This window comes from Thermobia domestica, chromosome 11 (genome assembly GCF_964235325.1).
Source record: "Thermobia domestica chromosome 11, izTheDome1.hap1.1, whole genome shotgun sequence".
Lineage (NCBI taxonomy): Eukaryota > Metazoa > Arthropoda > Insecta > Zygentoma > Lepismatidae > Thermobia > Thermobia domestica.
Window position 1 is genome coordinate 149608154 of NC_137464.1, and position 11699 is coordinate 149619852.

Genomic DNA, 11699 nt, shown 5'->3' on the forward strand with positions numbered 1-11699 from the left:
GTTTTATTCGTTTAGCTGAAATGCCAAGATGTTTGTCACAGGCTTTAGTCTACATGACGTCTGTCCAATCAGAGGACGATTTGATTGTTCAAATTGTTGCTGCAGCCTGGATATTCGGGATACACCAGGAGTGTTTCAACGCTTCCGCCAGTTCCCTCGCCGCCGTTATAACCTTTGCATTGAAGTGACGGGTCGAAACTGAACACCTTTTGTAGTGACCACTCTAAGACGATAAAATTAACATTTCCTTCCTTCCCGGGTTTCGGCACCATATAAGACGATAAAAAGAAAGATGTTTATATGTTTGTATATGTTTTAAATAATATGACTTTGGATATGAGGTTGTCAGGGGCAACCAGAATCATGATATAAATAAATGGATGAATTGCAGCAGAGGAGTTATCGTTTTCTTAAGGCTCAATAATAATAAAAAAGAACCAGAATAGTGATTTTATCGTCTTATATGGTGCCGGAAACCCGAGAGTGGAAAAGTAATTAGTATCGTTTTAGAAATACAGTAAAAAGCGATCAGTATTGAACCCAATATTAATTATACTATTTTACGAAGTGGCCGGATTATATGTAGAAACATTATGAGTACTACTGATAGAGAAACGATCGAAAATCAAGTGAAAAATTCTTCAGATAACATGTTGGAATTCTTAAAAGAAATATCCCGACAGATCAAGGAACAGGCTCAGGACCAAGCTGAACAGTTTGCTAAAGTGAACCAACAACTGGAAAAACTAGACCACACGATGGACCAGCGAATGAAAAGAATAAACCAGTGGATAGAACGAATGGATCAACGAACAGTACGGAGGCAAGAATTGAAACAAACAATTACTGAAGAAACCCCATCATCAGTCAGCAGGAACGTGTTAAATAAACCTGCACATTCTACGAATCCTAAATTTGCATCGATGAAGAAATATTATATTATTGATTTGAATATTTGGATGAAATTAGATGAATGTTCGTATAAGCGTACTGCCGTACTGATCGGATTAGATTATCCTGACTTTTCTCTTCGTTCAAATGTTTTTAATTGTCCTACTGATGTTCTGTATAATGAAGATTTTGGTATGTATCAATGTGCGAGAAGTTATGATCATTTTCGTCTCATGAACGCTATTGATCGTTTGTATTCGCCATATATTCTATATGATATTAATACTGGAAATGAGGTAATGGTAATAGAACCGTTTGGTGATATGTACACGACATTAGTTCATGTAGCAGGAAGAAAGTTGATTCCCATATTTGTGAAATTCAGAAAGAAAGCGTGCGTTCCCACCATTGCTTGTAGTGATTGTTCAACTGAATTGGAGGTGTTGAATTGTGTATTCAACAAAAAGACCAGAATGATGTTGATGAACGATCCGATGGTGTCTTCGCAGAACGTAATGCAGTGCGGTAATTTCAGTCATCCAGGTGTGATGATGCATACTCCAATGGTGTAGTGACAACTTGAAGCGAGCTAACATTAATCGAGACCAACTTCGATACATTCATGTGAAATTAAAGTGTGATCCCAATGTAAAAGGTTATGTTAAATCCATATGTAGCGGTAATGTAACCGAGTCTAATTATAGAAGAAACAAAAATCATGGCAGGACAGAATACTGTAGATATCATGTAAAGGACAAATACAGATCCATTAGAAGACACGATATTTCACTTCCAGTGAAACCAAGAAGAACTGTACCTGATTTGGCCGATAATACAACATCATCTAATCACAGCCGAAACAATACGATTTTTCAAAAACGCTGTTCAGATGGCAGGAACTACGGCGAAAATTCTCAACGTAAGAAACTAAGAACTGTAGAAGTAAAGAAAGCGGAAAATCACATTATTCATGTTATGATGTTAATAAGACGTTAATTATTATGCTATGTCCTGATTATTATTGATATTTCAATCTTCAATACATTTTGTTTAACTACATCTTATATTCGATCATGTTGTGTTCAAAGAACAATTATATGAATATCACATTCATCTTTTTCAAAACCTTCTTCACGATGCCTAAGTAAATAATTATTAACTTGTAACAAGCATTTAATGGACCCAAAAAACGGACTTAAAATCAAATAACTTCTAAATTAAATTTCGAATGTGCCTTGTCGTCGTTGAAATGTATAAATAAATGAAAATGATAATAAAGTTTAAAATAAATATAATAATATTGTTATAAAATTAAATATGATATATATGTATGTATAATTATATGAATTGCAATTTTCAAGCATACGAGGTGCATTCGAAAATTCGAATAATTGATATGTAAAAAGTAAACGATCCAGAATTCTTTTTCTTTTTATTAAGTAAATGAATAAAAAGAAAAGTAACCTATTAGTCAGAACATTCATCTCCAGACATGATGTCGAGAGAATAAAAGGAAAGAAATATGAACAGTGGTATAACTAATTTTACTGCGCCCAGGATCGATCGATCATCGATTTACTCATACTCCCCCAAGCCCCCTGCCCCAGGTATTTCAGCTGCTGCGTTATATATATGGTTCCATGCCAGAAGGGCCAGACAAAGGGGCAAAGACAGAATGGCTCGAGTCTAAATGACCCCGGTCAAAAGGGCCCGAGTCAAAAGAGCCCTGCGTCAAAGGGACCCGGACCGGAAGCGGTCCCGCTACAAAAGGACTTGAGTCAAAACGGCCCCACGTCAAAAGGGCCCCGCACCGAAACGGCTCGGGTCAAAAGGGGCCAAATCAAAACGCACCTAATAAAAAGGGCCCAGGTCAAAAGGGTCTCACGAGAAAAGGACCTGAGTCAAAAAGCTCTGCGCCAAATGGGCCCGGGTCAAAAGGGGGCCCGCTACAAAACAGCCCGAATCAAAAGGCCCTGTGTCAAAAGGGCCCGAGTCAAAAGGAGTCGAATCAAAACGTCCCTCATAAAAAGAGCCCGGGTCAGAAAAGCCCCACAACAAAATTACCCAAGTCAAAAGGCTCTGTGTCAAATGGGCCCGGGTGAAAAAGGGGCCCGCTACAAAAGACCCCGAGTCAAACGTCACTCTGTCAAAAGGACCCGAGTCAAAAGGGGGCCGAATCAAAAGGTCCCTCATGAAAAAGCCCGGTTCAAAAGGGTCCCACGACAAAATGACACAAGTCAAAAGCCCTGCGTCAAACGTGCCTGGGTCAAAAAGGGGCCCGCTACAAAAGGGCCGGAGTCAAACTGCTAAGCGTCAAAAGAGCCCGGATCGAAAGATATCGGCAACAAATAAGCCCGAATCAAAACGCCACTCATCAAAAGGTCCCGGGTCAAAAGGGGCCGAATTAAAAGGCCCCTCTTAAAAACAGCCCGCTACAAAAGAACCCGAGTCAAACGTCACTCTGTCAAAAGGACCCGAGTCAAAAGGGGGCCGAATCAAAAGGCCCCTCATGAAAAAGCCCGGGTCAAAAGGGTCCCAGGAAAAAATGACCTGTCAAAAACCCTGCGTCAAACGAGCTTGGGTCAATAAGGGGCCTGCTACAAAAGGGCCCGAGTCATAGTTCCCCGCGTCAAAAGGTCTTCGCAACAAAAGGGCCAGAGAATCGTTTGTTAACACAACGCAAAAATTTGCGATTTAGGTAGCGATAATAAACGTAACAATTATAATGACTGCATTTTTGCGTTACATCACTATCAGAATTTTTGCGAAGACTGGTAAGGAATGAAAACCAACGTCAGTAACAGAGGCGGTTTTTGAGGGAAATTACATTGGAAAAAATTAACATTTTACGAATGCAATCCACGAGAAGTCAACTGCGCAAATGTATGATGGAATTTCATTTACGGTGGAAAACATTAATGGTCTCAAAACAAAAGTTCAAACAAAACACATCAACCACTTTTTGTTCATTGTTATGCATATTATGATGATGGTGATTATTATTATTATTATTATTATTATTATTATTATTATTATTATTATTATTATTATTATTACTTTTATTATTATTATCATTAATAATAATAATAATATACAAGGTCAGCGTTAGCCCATGCCTTCAAACCAGAATACGCCTCTGCTCGAAACTATTAACTCTATATTAATATCTGTCGTCTTTCGATCATTTTATGTTATTCCCTCCCAATCTCCCAACGTGTGCAAGGGTGTCTTACTCTTTACTCCAAAGCAAGAAAAGCAAACAAGTGTATATACTCTGGTCAGAAGAGTTTATTATTTCTTTAGTGAGTTCCAGAGTCGTGATGGATAGAGTTTCACCTTAATGCTATAGGTCACGTATTGCGTCTGTCAAGTATATATTCCCAAAAAGGCAAATACATATAGCTATTTTTGTTTTCGCTTTTTCTATTTGGTCTAGGAATTAATTCGTGCGGTTTTTAATAAAAGTTGAAGTTTTATTTCAAAAACAAAGTAAATGAATACGTTAACAAAAATATTGTCCATCGCTAGCCACTACTTTCTCCCATCTTTCAGGCAATTTACGGATTCCGTGTCGAAAGAATTCCTCATCTTTTGACGCAATCTAATCAAAGATCCATTTTTCGATATTTTCTGAAGAAGTAAACCGCTGTCCAATCAAATCGTTATTCATGCAATCGATCAAGTAGTAGTCAGACGGAGCAGTGTCTGGTGAATATCGCGGGTGGAGTAACACTTTCCATCCGACATTTTCCAAATAGGTTTTGACCGGTTTTGCGACATGTGGTCGAGCGTTATCATCTTGATAAATAAGTTTATTATGCCTGTTATTCCATTCTGGTCGTTTTCAGGCCAGAGCTTGCTTCAAACGCATTAATTGTTGTCGATAGCGGTGTCCATTAATAGTTTCACCAAGTTTCAGAAGTTCATAGTACACCACACGTTTCAAATCCCACCATATATACAGCATAACCTTTGCACAATGAATATCTCGTTTCGGTTGTGAAGGACCTGGTTCACCTTGCTTCACCCAGGCCTTTTTTCGTTTAGGATTCTCGTAATGAATCCACTTCTCATCACCAGTTACAATTCGATGCAAAAATCCCTTCCATTTTCTGTCTTTGAAGCAGCAATTCGCAAACGGTTTTTCGTCTTTCAACGTCTTTCTTTTCAATTCATGTGAAACCCAATAAGACATCTTTTGAATCATTCCTATGGCTTTGAGACGTTTGGAAACTGTTGTTTGCTCAACTCCAAATGCTTCTGCAAGTTCGTCCTGCGTTTGACACGAATCCTGATCAAGCAATGCTCTCAATTCTTCATCTTCAAATTCTTTTGGCTGTCCAAATTGCTTTTGGTCTTCCAAGCTGAAATCACCACCTTTAAACCGTGCAAACCACTTCTGACACGTTCGCTCAGCTAGAGCATGGTCACCAAACACTTCCACTAAAATATGATTTACTTGCGGTAGCACTTTTCTTCATGTTAAAGCAATGAAGAATAACTCCCCGCAAAAACACTTTATCAGGCACAAAATGCGCCATTTTCAGTTGAAGAAAAAATGTTGTGGTTTCCGCTTCAAGCAACTGACATATACTAAACAAGATGCTCAATGACAGTAGTTTTCAACGCATGTTTGGATCAACGAAACTATGGGACAATAAGCTAGTTACGCCATCTTTTGTAAAACCGCACGAATTAATCCCTAGACCAAATATTAGCCAGTGAAAGTGTGTATTGTTGTTTCAACATCCTCCTTGTAGTTTGCTTAGGATTCACTTCCTCTTTCTAGCAGAGCTTTTGGCTATGAATACCACAGCGACAAGTCGTGGTTCTTATGATAGTGGCGTATTTTCGCCCGGAGAAATTACTGAAATAATAAATAATGTAGATTCCGATGCTTTTGAATGTAGTTTGTAGGAAGATTCTAGCATCAATTTATATGGCATACATACCTCTTTTCATATAGCCTCGCTGCTGAACGAGACGTTAAACCAGTGGCGAATCGTACTGTAAAATACGGGATAGACATACACATATTATATATACAGGGTGGCGAATTTTATTCTTTCCAGGGAAATATCTCGAAAACGGTTGAGCATAAATAAACTGAACAAAAACTGAAATCGGAAATACCATAGCGCAAATCGAATGGAGATGTCACCGTGCCCCCAGAGGCGCTCCTCAAGGGGGTCCGGGCCAACTTTAAAATTTTAAACGGAAACATGGGGTGGATGACACTTCATTCGATGGATCTTGAAAAACTAAAAAGCGATGTGGCAAAAGATTTTTCATATCGGTCATCGTATTCAAAAGGGTCCCCAAAATATGTTACCTGTATCAGATAAACGTCCAGTAGCACTAATATGAAAAAGGTTGAACATAAATGAACCAAACAAAAACTCAAATAGGAAAGCCATGGGGCAAATCGAATAATGTTGTCGCGGTGCCCCCAGAGTCGCCTTTCATGTTGGCCCAGGCCCAACTTAGAAATTTTAAATGAAAATATATGTCACGTGGTACCTCGTTCGATAGATCTTCATACATTAAACAGCGTCGTGGCAAAAGATCGTTGATATGGAACTCAATTTGACGTATCTGATAAACCTTTAGTAGTGCAGTGGATTTAATATATTGTGTTTTGGGTTTGTTAGCAGTCTTAAATTGTGTTGAATTCTTGAGGGACGTTTTTGTAACTTATTTTTCCTACAGCATTAGTATAAAAAAGAGTAGAGAGCAGTAATTATGTAGAGAATCAGTGTTGTGAGAATCAGTGTTTCTTCTAGACATGTTTTCAGGGGAGAACTGTCTCCCGGAGCTCTGAGAGTGCCCCTCGGAGACCAAAGAAATACGTCTATAATACAATAAATATAATGGCACTGTGTGAAAGAAATGTGCCTCTCCGAATACTAAGTTGTCCAACCCCTTGAACATTTTTTCTTAAAGAAACACTGGTGTGAAATAGAAAACACGTGTTAATACTGCGCGTGCTGTGTCTGCGGAGTGAAGTAGAAATGCCTAACACGTGCTGTGTTTTCGGTTGTAATTCTCGTGCGATTAAAGCTGAGGACATAAAGTATCTTTTTTACGTTTCCAAGTCGTGAGAAATCACCAGATCGATATAAATTATGGCTCAAGAAAAATCAATAGGAAAAAATATTGTACCAAATAAAAACATTCGTGTTCCAAACATCTTGAAGAGTCCGACTTCGAGCAGTCAGGTTCACTGAAAGAAAAGCTAATGCCAGTGGCGGATCCTAGCTGGAGCCGTGGGGCCTTAGGTACCACTAGTTTTTTACAGAAATATTTTAAGGTATTATTTAGATATTAGACAGAAATATTTTAAGGTATTATTTAGATATCTTTGAAAGAATCCGAGCCATTGAACAAGCGCTGATCTATGTCCAGTTACCAACATAAAAATATAGAACAAAACGCAATTGACGGTTGTAGCCAAGACGAAGCATTAGAATGTAATAGCGACGATGTCACTCATAATTATGAAGATACTGCTTTAGAAATAAGCTAGGGAGTGAAATATACCGGCTTGTAGAAGAAATTAATGACGATGACAGTGTTCCTCAGGACATTGATTCATCGTTTAATTTTTCTGTATCATGTGACAATGATAATGAAAAGGGTGATAATAGTTGTCCCTCGGAGAGCGATGAGAATAAAAGAAATTTAACCGGTAGTGTTTTTCGCATTCTGGCAAACTTTACAGATGTTATTTCATTTTTACCTAATATGTTGCGCTCCTGTACATACCTTGAAGCACAAATTATAGGGTCAGCGTTAAAAATTGCAACAAAACTTAAAAATGAACATATTTTTGTTTGGGAATCGGGAGAATTTTTTAAAAGGTAATTACTGTAGGTGTTGTAGCAATCTCGTCCGCCATCTATTTACTTGGTATTGGTTTCGAAATTTTAGTTCCTTTTGTGAAACGCTGAACTTATGCTTTGTAGGACAAACTACGTTTTATAATATTTCAAAAACTTTTGTGCAGCCCACCACCACATAATATCATTTTCTACATGCAGATGATATTTAAGTCATTGCAATCAGTTCCGGGAAATCGCACTTTAGAACGTGTCGCCGCACCTCTCACAAACGAAATGCTTGGTACTGTGATGGAAGCCTGATCTCGCTGCTTGACCACGTATGACGTCATCACAAAATCTTTTTTTCTCTGTTACTCGTTAACGACTGAACGTATCGCGATCAAACAAACACCATTCTTTTTAGAATTTTCAACTCTACATATGCAAGTAATTTGCAAAAATTGCATTTCTAAGTCGAACTGCTCCATTAAATAGATGCAGCAGCGGAATAATGTTCAAGGTTTCGCGAGACGTTTTGCTTTCAGTCTTTCATATGGAAGCATTAGAAAAGTTCAAAATAAATTACAGGAATTTTTAAGTTCAGAATCTTAATTGCAAAATTTTAAGTTAGTAATTTAGGCTTAATGGCTTAATAAATATAACATTCTAAAGGGTAGACGCTGTCTACATTGTCTCCCCTCAGGCCTTGCCACTGCGTTAAACTCAAAATCAAAACTCAACACATACCTATTTTATTTAAAAGTATTGTGTGGTATACAATATGCGGAATTCAAGGTGGCTGCTATGATGACTAAATCATTTAACGCAGTTTCTACCCCAATGCCAAATTGTAACATTTGCTTTTCCTCCGTCTATGCGTCTGATTGTTACTGCCCTATCATGGTACATTTTTTCTATTAGATACATATGTCAAACATAGCAAACTCTGTCTCAAACAGATAGTGTGTCAAAAATGAGTTCACATTTTCATTGGTGGGAATATTCAAGCCTAAGTTGAAGTGTAAAATCATAACCTTTTACATTTAAAACAAAATTGTGTGACATGCAATATAGTGGAATTCAAGATGCCTTCCATGGTGACCACACTCTAAATCAATGCAGTTTTTGCAATAATACCAATCGTAACATTTATTCTTCATCAGTCCTCGCATGTCGTTATTATTGTTCTGTCCCAAAACTTTTCACTAACCCTATATACAGATCCACATATGTCTATTCACAGTAAAATTATACTAATCTTTCCCGCAGAAGATTTTTCATACTATGCTTTGATTCACGGGTAGAAATGGAATTTTAGAAGTAACGGGAAAGTCAACAATAGATAAAGTTTGATTGGGCTATGTCACGAGAATACAAACTCAGAAAGACAGGAGTCAGAGGCGGACTGTCCAGGGCCGTTAGGCTGCAATCGCGTCCCATGCCCTCTCAGAAGAGGATAATGAAACAATAAAGAAGAAAGAGAGAAAAGCTAAAGAGAGAACGCTAAATAATTCAGTAGATCACTGTTATTATGCTGCCAACACACACTCCTCTTCCAACCTTTCACCAATCAGTAAGTTATCTTTTTCAATAGGGTCATTTTGTTACAGGATTTATGGCTAGATCCATCTTTCCCTATGGTCTTTTATTATCAGAAACTGTAACTTAGTTTGTATCTGGGGCCTTAGGCCCTTTTTTCAATATATTGGACAGTTGAAGCCTTCTTTCATTACATTGAGTAGTTGTGACCCTGAATCCTTTATTCATTATATATAGCAGGTAGGGCTCTTCTTCCATTTTATTGAGCAGTTGGGGTCTAGGCACTTTTTTAATCATGTTGAGCTGTTGGGACCTGAGGCCTTTTTTCATTATGTTGAGGAGTTGGGGCCCTTTCATCGTTGAAGACTGGGGTCTGGTTTGTAGCTGGGTCCATATTTAACCACAGTCTGATTGGTCCTTTATGGATGTTAATACATCTTGTAGGTCTATATTTGATAACTCAAAAATGGAAAAACAGCGCATTTTTAAAAATTTATTTTCTATTAAAAACGTTTACAAAATTGCAGAAGAAGACAGTGGAAGACGCCAAGAAAGCGGGCATTTTCAGCATAATGGTTGATTCTATCCAAGATGTTTCAGTACTGAATCAGCTTAATATAGTAATTCTCTACGTTATAAACGGTCAAGTATTTGAGCGGCTGTTAGCAGTTGCCGTAAAGAGTGACACTATAAGACAAGTAACTTATAATGGAATCAAAAGAGTACTTTGTGCCAACAATGTTTTGATGTCTGATATTTTAAATTGTTCTTTTGATGGAGCTGCTAACTTGAGTGGATGCTATAAAGGAGTTAAAGCATTACTGGAGAAGGATAATCCTAAAATCATTTACACCCAATGCATGGCTCATGCTCTTAATTTGTTTATGACAAATTTGACTGAATCAGCTTAATATAGTAATTCTCTACGTTATAAACGGTCAAGTATTTGAGCGGCTGTTAGCAGTTGTCGTAAAGAGTGACACTATAAGACAAGTAACTAATAATGGAATCAAAAGAGTACTTTGTGCCAATAATGTTTTGATGTCTGATATTTTAAATTGTTCTTTTGATGGAGCTGCTAACTTGAGTGGATGCTATAAAGGAGTTAAAGCATTACTGGAGAAGGATAATCCTGAAATCATTTAAACCCAATGCATGGCTCATGCTCTTAATTTGTTTATGACAAATTTGACAGTAGATCCCTGACGCTGCAAACTTATTTGGTGTGGTTGAAACCAGTGCCGTGTTCTGTCTGAATACTATAAAAGAAAGAATGTTTGGAACAAAGTGATTGATGCAAGCCACGAGGGACATGACAAACTACGAAAAGTTCAACAAGTTGGTGCAACATGATGATGGAGCAAAAACAAGGCACTGAATGCGGTAGTCGACACTAAAGAGCTTTGCCACGAAACTTGAACCCAAGGCGAGGACGACTGTCTATTATCCTCAAGATTTCTTTCATTTTTATTGTTCCTCAATGATGATGTACAGGACAGGAGTTTTAATGTGAAATCAAAATTTCAAGCTAAACATTGCTGATGAATAAATTGACAGAATTAAACACTGTAATGATCTGCTCTGTTTCAGGACTTGTTTACAGAAACGGAGCCTGTTTCAAAATACCTGCAGCCTCACGGATTGGACTATCGTACAACCTGGAGACTTGTAGAGAGGCAAAAGATGTCTGTTTAATGCTTTACGAAAATACAAAAATATTTTGTGTAAAAAAGTCAACAGCTTGCGGAATCTGGTGTAGAGATAGCAATGGAAAAAGACTTCCCGCCGAGAAGAATCTTAAAGAAGAAGAAAATGTCAGGAGACTTTGCGGCTGATGAACTGGGAAAGAACTTAAATACAAGTGAAAATGATTTATTCAGAATAAAAAACTTCAACGAAAATTCTGAATACAGCCGTTACATGTTTCAGTGATATATTTCAGCAGCCAAAAGAACTCCAAATGCTGGATCCCAAGCACTTTTGGGAAATCAAGAAGAATGGTGTGTCTGCAGTAGCTTTCAGAGTTCTTGCAAAAAAACTAAATATAAAACAGGAATAAATATACAAAGAGCTCCAGCAGTTCTATGTCATGTATTACATTCTGTCACAAAACGTTCCGGTTTTTGATGATCCTAAAGAGAATAATGCCCCTAAATTCGTAGAAGATGATGATGATCATGCATCTGAGCATACTATGGGTGACGAGACGAGATTCACGGCAAGAGTGATAATGATGCTGCAAACCCCTTGGGTAAAAATTGTTTGTCATGTGTAGGGAATTTTTTTTAACAATTCCTGTCAGTGTAGTTGTTTTAATAATTTATACATTGTATACAAGCATGCGTTGTCTCTAACATGCACACAAGTGACATGTGAAAGGTGCTTCTCAAAGTTAAAGTAAGAGAGTAAACAAATCTCAGAGCTAATTTGTGTGAAGACATTTTGGAC